Genomic DNA, 16,036 nt, shown 5'->3' on the forward strand with positions numbered 1-16,036 from the left:
CGCCGTCTGTATGGAAGCAAAGCGCTGCATGAGCACAGCGCTGTCTGTAGCGGCTGCTGTCAGCTGCGCCCACGCGTCACCCACTCGCCACCTCTCGCAATCTTCCGATTAGCGAGGTAGTCGCGCCACCCATCGCTCCGTTTGAAACGTGCCGCACGAGACAGGTTGTCGGCGCCAGCCAATATGTGTCGCGAAATGAACACGTATACGGCTGTGCTCCAGTTTCGCGTTATGGGGTATTGTAATCGTAGGCGAATGTTTACAGCGAAGCTGTATATGGCTAGTTCCCAGCAGATCGATGTCCGTAGACCAAAAACTGTGGGCCGAAACCGAAGCTAGAGCAATACCGGGCAGACCCGCGGCGGAGGTGAAGCAGGCTTCAAGCACTCTGCCAACTTACAAAAATAAGTTTAATATCTTGGGTCCAAATACAACCCGTATCATATATTAAGCTGATAAGAACAGATACACTTTGGCCCCCCGTCGGCCATGTCTACATTCGCACCTCCCTCTATAAGTCGGCCTTCTGAGCACTTCATCATCATCATCAGCCTGGTTACGCCCACTGCACGGCAAAGGCCTCTCCCATACTTCTCCAACTACCCCGGTCATGTACTACTAATTGTGGCCATGTTGTCCCTGCAAACTTCTTGATTTCATCTGCCCACCTAACTTTCTGCCGCCCTGTGCTACGCTTCCCTTCCCTTGGAATCCATTCCGTAACTCTTAACGACCACCGGTTATCTTCCCTCCTCATTACGTGTCCTGTCCATGCCCATTTCATTTTCTTGATTTCAACTAAAATGGCATTAACTCGCGTTTGTTCCCTCACCCAATCTGCTCTTTTCTTATCCCTTAACGTTACACCCATCATTCTTCTTTCCATAGCTCGTTGCGTCGTCCTCAATTTAAGTAGAACCCTTTTCGTAAGCCTCCAGGTTTCTGCCCCGTAGGTGAGTACTGTAAGACCAGCTATTATACACTTTTCTCTTGAGGGATAATGGCAACCTGCTGTTCATGATCTGAGAATGCCTGCCAAACGCACCCCAGCCCATTCTTATTCTTCAGATTATTTCCGGCTCATGATCCGGATCCGCCGTCACTACCTGCCCTAAGTAGATGTATTCCCTTACCACTTCCAGTGTCTTGCTACCTATTGTAAATTGCTGTTCTCTTCCGAGACTGTTAACCATTACTTTAGTTTTCTGGAGATTAATTTTAGAACCACTCTTCTGCTTTGCCTGTCCAGGTCAGTGAGCATGCATTGCAATTGGTCCCCTGAGTTACTAAGCAAGGCAATATCATCAGCGAATCGCAAGTTACTGAGGTATTATCCATTAACTTTTATCCCCAATTCTTCCCAGTCCAGGTCTCTGAATACCTCCTGTAAACACGCTGTGATTAGCATTCGAGAGATCGTATCTTCCTGCCTGACGCCTTTCTTTATTGGGATCTTGTTGCTTTCTTTATGGAGGACTACGGGGACTGTGGAGCCGCTATAGATATCTTTCAGTATTTTTACATACTGCTCGTCTACACCCTGATTCCGTAATGCCACCATGACTGCTGAGGTTTCGACAGAATCAAACGTTTTCTCGTAATCAATGAAAGCTATATATAAGGGTTGGTTATATTCCGCACATTTCTCTATCACCTGATTGATAGTGTGAATATGGTCTATTGTTGAGTAGCCTTTACGGAATCCTGCCTGGTCCTTTGCTTGACAGAAGTCTAAGGTGTTCCTGATTCTATTTGCGATTACCTTAGTAAATAGTTTGTAGTCAACTGACAGTAAGCTGATGGGTCTATAATTTTTCAAGTCTATGGCGTCCCTTTTCTTATGGATTAGGATTATGTTAGCGTTCTTCCAAGATTCCGGTACGCTCGAGGTCATGAGGCATTGCGTATACAGGGTAGCCAGTTTCTGTAGAACAATCTGCCCACCATCCTTCAACAAATCTGCTACACAGGATTCGGCTCGGCGTTGCTTTCACCCATCGCTACGCGCACCTCATCGGCCAATCGAACAGCCCTGATTGTGATCACTGCCAGACGCCTAAAACACTGAAACACCTACTGTCCGACTGCCCAGCATATATGCTGGAGCGAAGGACGTTAGAAAGTTTCTTAGCCAGCGTTGGCAGGTAACCACTGTCGGAGGAAGCTATCCTCGGCCCATGGCCTGACACTGCAATTTCAATACGTGCAACAAAAGCATTGTTGAAGTTTCTGCAGGACACCAAGCTCGACGAGCGGCTCTAGCAAGACAACTGTCTGATGTACATAAGCACTCCACCACTTCTCTTATCATCATCATACATCCCAGCACTTACACTCCCCTTCCCTCTTCCCCTGTGCAGAGTAGCAGAGTAGAGCGCACTAGCTCAGGTCGACCTCTCTGTCTCTCCTATCAATAAATCCAATTCAATGCAATACTGCCGTTACCTGATCCTCCCCGGTTGCCTTCCCCCTTTGTATAGCTCCCAAGGTTTTCTTTACTTCTTCCGGCGTTACCTGTGGGATTTCGAATTCCTCTAGGCTATTTTCTCTTCCATTATCATCGTGGGTGCCACTGTTACTGTATAAATCTCTATAGAACTCCTCCGCCACTTCAACTATCTCATCCATATTAGTCTTGATATTGCCGGATTTGTCTCTTAACGCATACATCTGATTCTTGCCAATTCCTAGTTTCTTCTTCACTGCTTTTAGGCTTCCTCCGTTCCTGAGAGCATATTCAATTCTATCCATACTATACTTCCTTATGTCAGCTGTCTTACGCTTGTTGATTAACTTGGAAAGTTCTGCCAGTTCTGTTCTAGCGGTAGGGTTAGAGGCTTTCATACATTAGCGTTTCATTATCAGATCTTTCGTCTCCTGCGATAGCTTACTCGTATCCTGTCTAAAGGAGTTACCACCGACTTCTATTGCACACTCCGTAATGATGCCCACAAGATTGTCGTTCATTATTGCTTCAATACTAAGGTCCTCTTCCTGAGTTAAAGCCGAATACCTGTTCTGTAGCTTGATCTGGAATTCCTCTATTTTCCATCTTACCGCTAACTCATTGATCGGCTTCTTATGTACCAGTTTATTCCGTTCCCTCCTCAAGTCTAGGCTAATTCGAGTTCTTACCATCCTATGGTCACTGCAGCGCACCTTGCCTGAGCACTTACGTATCTCCTTTTCTTTCCTTCCGCTCTCCCGTGGTTGCGGTCCCATCGAAACGCCACGTGTCTAGTTTTCTCCGGCTCCTCGGGGCGGTGGTCCCGTTGTTCCCGTGAATGCGTATAAAAATCACGGTAAATAAGTCCGTACCTACGTTCAAAATTCTGTGTCACTTCTATGTTGTACGCTAAACAGCCTCGCTGGTCAACCATCTTCGCAGAATGGAATGGCTTATGATATTTCACACTTGTAAACACTCGATAAAAAGTAAAGCTAAGCCTTTTACAGGGACATTGTTCGATGGCTCTCTCTATGAGTTGTGCTCAATAGCTGGTCTGAGTACTTCTCATTAGTGACGTAGTGTTGAAGTTCTGACCTGAAGCAGCAAACTTCGGAATAATATAGGAACGTTAGTAATCGTGGAATTCGTCGGCAAATGAGCAGATGAGAGGAAAATAAATGTCAGTGGTGCCTTCTGTGCAGTAGTATTGGTTCTGCAAGGTAATCAAGTGCTGTCGTACGACTAATTTAAGAGCTTCAATGTTTCCTTAATTTGATTCAAGAGCTGTTCATGAATATTTTTATTAGTTGCTTGTAGAAGAAACCCTGATTACCTACTAGTTAGCTTTTATTTAGCAAGCCCGAAAGAGTTGCTTTATTAGCAGATATAGCTCTCTCTTTCTCCCCTTTTCTGGGTGTCGTTACCGGTCGATTCTTTGCGTATGCTCCACAGTTCGTGTGCGGCATAACTAAGGAGCAACGCTCTCCAATTTCTTAAACAGCTGCTATTAACGGTCACAAACAATGCACCACCTCGAATCTTTGAGTTAGTAACCAAAAACGTGTAGATAAGCCCAATTTTATTGCTTCACAAGATTGACCACTGCCGTCAGCACGAGCTTTGATAAAAAGCTAGCTGGTAGTGGAATTTCGCTTCGCCATATTTATTGCAGTTAATAAACGCGGATCCCGCATGTCAGGGTATAGAACGTCTTTAGCAGTGCCACACTGTCTTCCTATCAAATTCTTCGCAGCTGCCAGCATTGCAGGAAGAATTTACCTTTAGCATGATATTGCTAATATCGGCTAATATTTCCCATGGATTTTCACGCTGTCTTCTGCGATCGTTCACAGATAAGGGAGCACATAACACCAAGGGGTCTGCGCCGGTCACCGCAGTTTCTGACAGAGTTATTAATTAGCCACCACACAGCGCGCATTTCTCTTCAGACGCCGTCCTTCGTCAAACAATTGCACTTACCTGAGAAAAAGCCTTCGCATAAACCAAGTGTATCTAGCGGCCAAGCATGGCAACGTTTTTACAAGGAGATATGTTTTTGGCAAGGCCCCGATGAAGACAAGTCCTCCTGTCCTTTTTAGCACTCTCAGACTAAAGCTTCACTTGCTCACCTACAATATATTAACTAAAACCTGCATCTGCCTACGAGTCTTCCAATTTACTTGGATTCCATGTGTATATAATACTTCACTGGAGAAATATACCACGAAATGTACGCATGTCACACTACGTATATACATATATCAGAAATTGCAGTGTATGTTGACCTGAAATTTATTCTATATATATAAAACAAATAAAATCGTCTATTTTCATATTTAAGAACCTCGAAAAGTGCGTGCTTCTTTCACATCCGCCCCTAAAATACACCTCGAAGCTGAATCGCTCGGTGCAGTATCGTTGCACTGGTACGACGCAAGGTAGTCCGGGAAAGACTTCATTAATGTATCCGCGTCGAAAGTAGCCAAGGGAAGATTTCGCCCGAAAGCTGGCTTGCAGTGGTGGTGGGCTACGTAGATCATGTAAAACGCCTGTGCACGCGTCAGGTTCCAGGGGTCGATTCCTTCCAAGCGGTCTGACCAGTGGTCAGAGCGGCACGCCTCCATACAAGACTCCAAACTCAGCCAGGACAGGTCGGAGGGACGCATCGATGAAGGCAGCCAAGTTCCTTCTTTAATACTCTGCGTTAAACATTTTCGATGGGCTCGGAAGGCCTCCGTGGAGTTGTTGTTCCAGCCGATCGAAAATATTATCTCCCAAATAGCTCGGGCCAGCGGCACTCCAAGTGTCGGCATAACCACGAGTGGGTCCGTGTTGTTTTGCAGCTGAAGCATTCTGTAAATGATCAGCGGGACAGTCAGCGTCCGCCCCCTAGAAGTGGTCGTTTGTTTTTCCACGTCTTCTACGAAGTCTACACCGATGCCCAGCGTTCGGCTACGGTACATTGAAGTGCGGAACATGTACTCTCGGCCTTCGAGGTAAGCTTGCGCAAAGGGTAGGTCGAATGTCGGTATTACGTCGTCTTTTCGAGCGACTTCAGATGGAAGAAGCAGACGCACGCTGTTGAGTTGTAGGGTCAGCTTCTCGAGCTCTTCAGCTGTCATCACGTTGGCAACCTTCTGCAAGGCTATGCTCACTAGCGTTAAGTAGGTGCTGCGAATCCCGATGTCCTGCGAAGGCGTGTAGAAGTATCCCAGTTTGTCTTGGATCCACAGAGGCCGGAGTTCCTGGGCGTTCAGCTCGCAGAAGTCGTTCCAATCTTGACTGTATCGCGCGTGCGTAGTGATCTGCGAGGCTAAATGCATCGACGAGCTGATGAGCGCCATTGCCGTCATTCGAGGTTGACCTTCTGGATTCAGGAACTCTTCAAGTGTGGCATTGAGTATATGCATTGCAACTCCGGAAATTGCCACTAGTGTATCATAATGTATCAGCCGAGCCAATATCTCCACCCACTGTTTCGCAGTGACACTTGTGGTAAGCGACAGTAAAGTTTCAACGGTGTTGGTTTCTTCCTGGCTTGGAGTGCCATTCGCGAGGTCTCGCAGGAAGTCGTCAATGTCTTGAACGCCAAGGGTAGAGGTTAACGCGTCGTTAATGGTGTCAACAATGTCACTTTTAATCTTGGCAAGCTCCCGAGAGTCGTAGAGCCTCGACAGCCTGCTTTCGGTCGGCAGCCTGACAACCAGAATCGTCGAAGTTTCCCCGCCGGGAGCTGTTTTGACTTGAACGTCCAATAAGGAAGGAAGGCTGTATTTTAGTGGCAGCTCGAGAATTAGCTCCAGCAGACTTTCAGTGGCCATTGGAGACGTAACCTTCGCGTACTTTAAAATAGCTTCGGCTGACTTTTGTCCGACAGACTCGTTCATCCCCGACATCCCTAAGCAAGAGCGGTAATAGGCCGCGATGGCCTTTCCGGCTACCGTGGCTGGAAATCCACGTACGGGGTCTGACAAAAATCTTCTTGCCTGGTTTTCGTAGTACCTCGACCCCGAGGTTGCGTGAACGAAGCAGGTGCGCTCGTACACGTTGTGGCAGGGATTCAAGCTTAGATTAGCACCTCTGAGGATCTCTTCCAGCACTTGCGGGCAACAGAAGCTGCGCCTAGTGATGGGACGAATCGGTGGCTCGAAGAGGCAGAGCAAGGTGATGATCGTCGCCATCCCACCTAGCACAACAGTTGCGCAGAGAGCGAAGCTCCGGGACTTGAGCTCATCGGATGTGCGCACGTCGTCGTCTTGTTTGCGTTCTTCGTTGACCATAGCCGAACGATGCGAATTGCGCAGCACTCTCTGAACGTGATTTCTCGCCGCTTACGGACGTGGCTGCAGCTACCGTTACAAAGCTTCTTTTCCTTCTTCTTCGACGATGTCAGAAGGGCCTTCTGCCGTGATCTCTCTAAGCGGAAGCGCAACACTAAAATGAGGATCGTACCGCAACATAATAAGAAACATCACATTTAATTCGTTAGCCGATTCGTGTCAGCAATAAAGTTAGCGGTGACCAAGCTCCCATCAGTCCTAAGGCGAAGGTACCGTGGCATGATTAAACCAGGTAAATTTGCCCACTCTGATCGTTCTTTCGTTGAATAACGCTTAGGGGAATAAACCATGACTTCATGTCTCGCGAGGTTGGTTGCTTGCCTTTTCTGTAATTATGCCATTTATCGGATCTGTTACGTTTCGCCTACAACGCGCGGTATAGCCGGCGCGGATGCAATGGACGCCGGGGCTTCGTTCAAAGCGGCGGACATTTTGGCCCGTTCGGCGCCGCTGCTACGCCTCCCCGCCAAGCGCGTCCAGGCATGTTCCAATGCCACGTGTCTTCGTGTGTGCGTGTGTGTGTGTGTGCATGTTGGTGCCCACGCTTGTCAAAGCGCGGCAGCCGGGGAGAGGAGCTCCCCCAACTGTGAAGCGAGGAGGTCTGATCGGCGCCGGCCCGGCGGATGCGTCACCTACTCGTCCCAACGTGCCCGAGCGGCGCATCACGTGCCCCTCTGACGAGGCGTTCCTTCTTGCCCTCAACTGCGAGAGTATAAAAGCAGCTCCCCCGGACGCCAAGAGAGAGGCTCCGATTTCTTCAGTTGAGTTACGTGCTCTCCCGTCTCTCCACTTCGGTCGACCTGACCGCCCGCTCTTTTGCGATGCTAGAATAAACAAGTTGTTCTGTTACCAGTCGACTCATGCTTTGCCGGGACCTTCGGATGCTTCCAGTTGTGCCCCAGGCCGCCAGGCCAACGCTACCCTTGGGGCTTGCGACCCATTTGCAACAACTCGTGCCAGCGATGCGATTGCAATAACGGGTGTCAGCACTGAGATTCCAACAGATCCGAGCATGAAGAAAGACGGGGGGGGGGGGGGGGGGGTCATATCAAACGTCTTGCGAATTTCGCTTTCCAGACTGATTCTGCAACCAAACTGCACGACTGCTGCGTTTGATTTCTTTGAAGCATCCGTCTTTTTTTTTTTTTCTTATGCTCAAAGCGACATGTCCTTCAATAGGACAGATCATATCTATTTTGTACTTCCTGGGACCACACCACCGGCTGCGGGTGCATAGATAGATGTGACATTCAAAGCCGCGTAATTTCAAGCATTCTTATCATTATTGTTATCGTTGTTGTTGTTGTTGTCTGGGAACATGCCGCAGTCAATTTGCTTTTTTTATTCAGTGCTAGAAGTTACGATCGCGCCAACCTACTGTGTCGCCGCCCGCGGACTAGCCGCTAACATTCCAAGACCCCCACCGCCCTGTACGCCATAAAATAAGCGTTCGTCCTCATTGAATATTAAACGGAAGAACTGCTGGCGCGACCATGAAAGGGTGTGTCTAAATAAGTGACCAGTGAGAAGCAGGGAATGAGAACCATTTCATATCCCGAGCTGTGCAAGCGCAGTCGGCAAGGCACGGCTGACAGGTTTCCCCGTCGCCGTTATCCAAGTCATCGAGACTTAATTGTAATTTAGAATGATTAGCTAGAGCTGCTGGCGCATGCGTTTCGGACGGAGCTTTAATGAGCAGCTGCGAGTGGAAAGTGAGACGTACGACAGAGCAGACCCGAGTGCTCCGGACGCGCATGACTCAATATTCGATGCCTGACGCGCAGAACAATTTCTCAGAAGGAGAGCACGTGCATGCGCGGACGTGGAAGAGTCAGGCTTGAAGTATTAATCTATCGCTGCGCCGAAAAGTTCATTCACCCTTTGTAAGAGAATGGCGCGCCCTTGGTGTACTGCATCGAACAGAAGTATGCGGGAGGGATGAAGATACATTTCTCAACCATGCTGCGCGCAACGGTTTACGCAGCGAATCGGACAGTCTTTCGTGCGTTGAGTGAGCGCACGCGGGTCCGCATGCGTGTGACAAGTGGGTTCGCATGTCACACATTTCACACATGCGTGTGACAAGTGGGCAGTTACGTTGTGCGTGCAGCGCCATCTGGAATTGCACAACAATTGCGTTAGCTCTATGCGATTGTCTAATTAAGAAATCTCGTAGCTATAGCTCCATTATCACACCGGCATCTATAACCCGAAACATTTCTTCTTTTTTTTCTGTTCACACCAAGCTAAGCGTGCACACTAACTTTCATTCTCGTCTTTTGCTGTGCTATAATATGAATTAACTAGCTTGTAGGGTGATGTTAAACTGCAAGGTTTCACACGCTTCCTGCAAGGTCTCTGCGATGACGTTATTTTTATCCTCGTTGGGATAGTTTTTCTTCCTCCTGCGGTGCATTCTGTTATTCATCGTCGAAGAATTTAGGAAGCTCAGCAGTTGGGGCACCCAAAAATCGGAAGGTACCGTGAAAGACGGTGCCGGGGAGGAAGCATCATCTTACTAGGTGGACGAGCTTTCTCGCTCCGTCTAGTTGCATACAATTTAAGGCTGGGTGAGAGCTACTCAATATAGGAAGTCTGAAATACGCGGATTCTCATCGAGAAAACCAGTATCAAGCTATTCATTAGAATGAAATATATTATGCACCCTCCACACCTATTACAAAACGTCAGAGTGTCGTTTTGCGACAAATGCGGTCACCTAGGGTGCGAGTGTACAACACTCTTCTAAGCTTTGTTTTCCAGCATAACGCTATTTATCCTATACTTATAACCTCCATAACCTTTAGTAGAATTTTCTTTTGGCCAGCCTTAAAATTACTTTCTTTCTTCTTTTCTTTTCTTGTGCCTGTATTTGTGACATCTGAGGGCAAAGTAATCTCGGAGTATAATCGCCCCGGCTCGATACACGGACCTGGCACCGCATTAGTTCGCTAGTTAATCCCCCCATGGAGAAACCATTCTGTTGCCGATTGCGTGTGAGCGAAGACGGCTTGGAAGCCTGACTCGCTCACTATGAATGCGCATAGCAAATTATGCCCGAATGCGGCGCAAGCCTGCAGGCATTCGACGGCGTTGCATGCAATAGAGATTCGTCTCAAGCTGTCGGTCCCTCTATCGCATATAGCTTGCTACAAATCTTAATCGAGGAAATTGTGACGCTAGCGTCTACAAGAGCTGAAAGCAAAGTTTTGGGTATATATAACGGGAAGGATGGATGACACGTGAACCTGCCCAAACTTCGTCCTTGTCGCGTCGAATAGCTTTGCGACTTTGTAAGCTGAATCACTTTCAGTAAACTTATCCGCATCGAATGCGTGTGCGATAATACGTGCGAGGATTATTGCACTGCTGGGTTTAGAATACTATGATTGCTTGGCAATTTGTAAGATAACTTGTAAGTAAATAAGGGCGCAAGACCGCCTATTATAGACATGATCCATATATGGTATTGGAAAGACCGCGGCTCCAGAGTTTCATCTATTAATTTTCGTATAATCCGTGCTCTATTGCTTCGCCTTTAGAACTTGGCGGTGCGACTTGAATAATTGAGCTTGCATGCGAGGCGCTGCGCCAGCACTCGGGCTATGCAGACCGCGCGCCTTGTGCCACGCCATACATTATTACAGGAACACGGTGTGGCTGCACGTCTGTGTCACCATATAGAGTGGTGAAAGCCTTCTGCGAAAATCCTCTGGTAATTTTACTAGTATTTTCAGTTCAGAGAGGAAGATATGTGCGTATATGCTAAGCAGCATGAGGCATGTGATGCGTCGACTATCTTCAGCTTTGTGGTCTTTATTTATGTATTTATTTAACACACTACCCACAGCGCCAGTTCGGCATTACAGTATGGGGGGGGGGGGTTAAATATATCATTGACAAATAAAAGCAGTAAATATATAACATATAAGGAGAAAAATTACGGTTCAGGGCAAATCACTGAATCGCAGCTCTCACACGCCGTGCGCTTTGGCGGTTTTCAAGTCCATCATGACTTTTCTTTGATTTTATTGCTTATGTGAGTGTTGCGAGAATAAAAGCTTCACTTAAAAAAATTCACGCAGAAACTCCTCTGGGAGTTGTCTAAGCATGCGTAAGCATTGCGCCACTTGCTCATCTCCACTCAGCCTTTGTCATTATCAGTCATTATCAGTCATTATCAATGTTGTGAAACTTGATTCGACCAGCATATACCCTCATCAATCCTCATCGGTCCTTATCAACCTGGATGTCCAGCCAAGCGGTTGCAAAACCACCACTACAATTGCTGAGGGGGCTGTGCAGTGCTCTATTGATAGCTTGGGTGCTTGTTTTGACCTTGTTACTTATTGAAACGCATGCTGTTCTGTGTGTTGTATGGTTGACTGTTCGCTTTAATTTTCTGAGCGCTTGTAGCCTGCGCGATACGTGGGTATGAGCCATTGCATTCTACTGGGAAGCTGTTTATGCGGACCCTGTACCGTCGTTGTCGGACTTCGAGAAAACTATCATCATCAGCAATGACTCGAGCGTCGTAGCTTTCTTCCACAGCTGGCCCCGTTGCCGCTAGTCATTCCAGCGTGGAATTTCACTTCTCTTCTGTCGTCGTAATGGGAATGCCGCGTTTACGGGGGTATGAGCCATTGCTTAAAGGGGTATGAGCCATTCATTGTCTTATGTGACGGACTGACTTGTTTTGAAGCAATTTAATTTTGAAGAATCGCAAGCGGCAATGCCGGGCCGATGCGGCTGACCACGCCACCGAGCAAACTCGAGACACTAAACGCAAGTGACAACGCTAGACTGCGGGCATGCCGTCACTGATGCCGTTCTCTCCGTCGCAGCCGAACATGTGCGTAACCTCATTAAGAAACACAAAGACGTCAATCGTCAAACCAATCCAACCAACCGTCAAAATGATTGCAACTCCCGCGTCTACTGTGGTAGTCCTTGCGAGCAATATAAGGAGCTTTGGATTAGTGGTTCTGCGCATTCCATCCCAGCTGCAACCATATATAGGAAGGCCACGAGTAGTGCTTACTCTAGAGAAAGAAGCTGCCTACTGCGAGATTCAGCGGTAGTTGGCTCGTGAACGGGATCGTCGTTGTAGTGCTTGCCTCACGCGCAAAAAGAAAAAAAAAAGAAAGGGAAGCCAAACGAAAAAAATTCTGGGAGAACCGCAAGAAAAAGCACTCCTAAAGCCGGTTCACCACGCGAAGCACGCAAGAAGCAAAAATGTGGGGCAAGAACGGTGAAACAAAAGTTTTACAATATAGACTGCTTGCAAAGTTTGACGTGCATGGTGTAACACTATGTGTAACTAACACAGATTCGCTGTTCGACCATCTTCACGGACTGGAAGGGGCGGGGATTTTTTTTGCTTGCTTACAAGATTCAACGTTAACGACGTAAACTTCAGAAGTTATTTTAGTTTGTGGGGAAAATACAAGAGGAATCAATATCTCTAGGATGTTCCCTGTTGGTTACGAATAAACGTCATGATTAGCCAAGCGAAGTGCAACAATAGTTGGGACAGTTGTCACCACAAATCCGTGCAGCATTTTACGGGGACGTTGCTTATACGGCGGTATGAGTCGTTGTTTCGGGGGGTAGGAGCCGCTGCATAAGTATTGCATGATGGACGCACAAATATCTCGTTGGGTAGGCATAGAAATGCTTACGTATTTAAAGAACTTCCACCACACGCCTTCTCCGCGTATCACCTGTAATTTACGAAGAGAGAGCAACCGGCAGCGCATCGTAACACATCTTGTGTCTTCGATGTTGACTACTCCCAAGCGCCCTATAGTAAAGAGATCCATAATTCCTCAAAACCTGTTTCGACGTTCGTATACTACCAATAGCTGCTAATACTTATTGCAGCGCATGTATGCGCAGCCCCTGCAATCGCAAAGCCTCCACTCGCCTGCACTGACGAAAAGACAAAAAAGAAGAAAAGAAAGAAAAAGAAAAGAAAGGCAGGGGTATTGGTTGGTAGGAACTTGCATTTGGAGCAAGCGCAAAAATTGTTCGTGTCCCTCAGACGTAAACAATCGGGATGGTCCGCTCAATATAAAAGTCTGTGATATAAGGCACAACGTGGCTAAAGGTTCCCGCACTATCACATCCTGGAGTAATGTACAAGGCGCTCGTGGCTCGCGCAAGACCGGGTGGGCGTTGTGTTTATGAAACTCAGAATAAATTTTTTATCCACATCTTCGGGAATACCGAACTTGCAACTAAGAAGAGATTGTATGAAAAAGAAAGAAGAAATATACGAGGCTGTCCCGTATACGTACGAACATGACGAATGTAAACAACCCTTCAGAAACCTGCCGCGGGCGCTAGACGTTCGCGCAGGGGGACGTACTGCCGATGCTGGATGTCGTAGACGAGACCGCTTCTATATACACGGTATGCGGGAGCGATCGAACTGCACACGCACCATTCCGCCTCCGTGACGCTCTTTTATTCTCCACAATTGTTTGTTTTACTTAAAGGTTGTTCAAGTTGTGATTGCCATGCGAGCCTGCTCTCAATCGTGTCCTCCCTGAGGGAATGAGTTTTACGTTTCGCAAGCGTGTCTTCTCCCTGAACAGCGATGCAGCACGAAGAATAAACGAAAAACAACGCGTGAAGTACAACAGCGCTTCGTCACTGAAGACCACTTTCCCTTTCTGAGCAAAAAAAAGAAAAAGAAGAAGGCTGAGTTTGCTATATACCTGCTAAATCTTCCGGACAGTGAACCGTATCGGGCAGCTGCTTTAGCCCTCTCACTCTTGTTGAGATACTCTCATTTCTACTCTACTTATTGCTGATTTTAAACCGTCAAAGCAAACGTCGCATGCTTTATAGTGCACTAACGTAATGAGCTTGCTAAAGCTAGCAGGTCACAAGAATTTCTTAGTAAGTTGGCCTCAAGTAACATTCGTAACCATTGCAGATAGAAACCATTGCAGATAGAAACTGGGAAAGCATTAGAGAAACGCCTAATTGATTTTTGTGCTGCCGCCGAATTAGGTTCAGCTGTCGCAAAAGCTCGCAACGGCGCTTTTTTACAATTTTTCATAGGGCTAAAATGTTGTGCGCATTCAGACGCGCGCGTTAAATTGTGCTGCAAGGCGATTTATTGCGGCCTCACGTGCCCGCTTTGCAAGAACCGCTCCAGTGCATTACGTTTCGTGGTTTTTTAAAGATGTTCGAAAAAGGCTGGGCGTTGGTAATCGATGGGTAATGAAGCGAGCGGCCCTCGCTGCAGGCTCGGAATAATATATCACTCGGCGTATTTCTCAACCACCCCGACGCGTCGACCTTAATTTTGCTTAGGAAATGAAGATTTGAATAGGCGGCTGCCAGGTTGAATACGAAAACATCGAGCACACGCTAGTTAGCAGAAAAACTTGCAGCTCCGCCAAACGCTATACTACAAATATTCGTTAGACTGTTTCTTGTTCCACTTCTGGAGTGCATTTAAATTTCAGCAGTGTAGAGTACCCTAAAGCGCCACAGGTGCAGTATTTGCGAGAGCTTTGCTTCCATCATCCCTACTTTTTAGAGAGAGAGGGAGAGAGAAAGAGGATTGATAAGGGAAAGACAATTGCTCTGCTGAGTTCGAGGTTGCAGGTTGGATCACGGCCGTGGCGGCCGCATTTCGATGGTGTGGAAATGCAAGAACGCTCGTGCACTTAAATTTAGATTTGCGTTAAGGAACCCCGGGTGACCAAAATTAACCCGAAATTTCCCACTATGGCATGCCTTTCAATCATATCGTGGTTTATGCACGTAAAGCTTCAGAATTTATATCAGTTTAGGGGAAGAATCAAGGACGAATGAAAATCTCAAAGAGATTCGGTGTTGGTTACGTATAGACGTCACAATTACGCAAGCGAAGCGCGACAATAATTGTCACCACAAACTCGTACAACATTTTACTGGGACGTTGGCTTCTCTAATGACTCGTGAAAATGCTACCTACACCCATCAAGCGGGAGAACACAGATACAATGACGAATAGTTCTATGGGGCCCGTCCGGTTTTTGTTGGGTCCACCCTCGTGTGATGTATATTTAGGACGTATGGCAAGGCGGACAGCCAGGCGATTGGTTACCCTGCACTGGCGAAGAGAGAAATAGGACGCGAAGGATATAAGAAGGAGGAGAGAAGAACGTTCTCAGTGTGTGCGCGCACACAAATGCACAAGCGTCGCTAGTGCGGTATCTGGAACCTGGAAGACTATTAGTTCGAAGGGTTCTAAACATTCACTGCAATCCACACCATGAATGTTACGATGTTCCTGAACTTCGGGGCAGTGCTGCATCCGCTATACCCAAAACTATAGCTCCAGGACAGGCGTGTTGGCGTCGACAACTTCTGCAGCTAAGCAGGATATTGCGTCAATAGAAGCGCCTGGTGGCTTACTTAAGTACATCTCAAAAGTTAAATAGCGTCACATATTGCTTCGACCATAGCCAGACTCTTGCATCCACGCCGGGATATTACCCTAACTGCAATCTATATGCGTACTACGTTAACCATAATGTGCGTTTGCTGCTCGAAACCCTCGTCAGTTGTTGCGCGATTTTCTCAAACAGCAATATTGTTGTATTCAACGGGTTTGTCTAACGCAAGAGTGACGATACCGGTTATTGAAACCTGACGAATACTAACGTGAAAGTAAGCCTCGATTCGCTTTTGCAAACGAGCTGGCGAAATGGACAGGTGATTCACATTTTCAAGCGGTTAAGTCCCAATTGATAACATTGTTGCAGCAAGAGTTTTAGTTCAGGGTGATACGGATCATAATTATTAGTAGACGTGCGTGCGCGGTCTTTCATTGTTAATAGGCGACCGTGATGCTTTTGATGCTGTGTACCTGAGTTCGACAAGTTTTAGGGTCTAAGTGCATGCCCCTCTTGGTCCGTCATCATGAATACGGGCAAACGACAGATCGGACGCTTATTAGCGAACAGGACATGAATTACAGCGAAACTAACGCATTTATAGTATAGACTGGCTCTTCAGTTAACTTCGCATTAGTTAGAAGTTTATTTCGCGCATTTCAGAGGCAGAGTGCTAATTTGTAAATAAGACGATGAACTACGCTATAAATAAATCGCCAGCAGACACTACTGAGAAAGAAAAGAAAGAATAAGAAGAACACGCTGCCTACGGGGAATAAATAAAAGTACTGGGGCGGCTTGCACGACCATTTAATAACGTAAATAATAACGAATTTAAGAATGTGTTC

The 16,036-nt window shown here is 47.0% G+C and overlaps 1 pseudogene; it reads right to left on the minus strand.

The window, feature by feature from the left end:
• Positions 1-313: 313 nt before the first annotated feature.
• On the minus strand, positions 314-491 carry LOC142586489 (U2 spliceosomal RNA; annotated as a pseudogene).
• Positions 492-16,036: the final 15,545 nt, after the last annotated feature.

Source organism: Dermacentor variabilis, chromosome 6, assembly GCF_050947875.1.
Source record: "Dermacentor variabilis isolate Ectoservices chromosome 6, ASM5094787v1, whole genome shotgun sequence".
Taxonomy (NCBI): Eukaryota; Metazoa; Arthropoda; class Arachnida; order Ixodida; family Ixodidae; genus Dermacentor; species Dermacentor variabilis.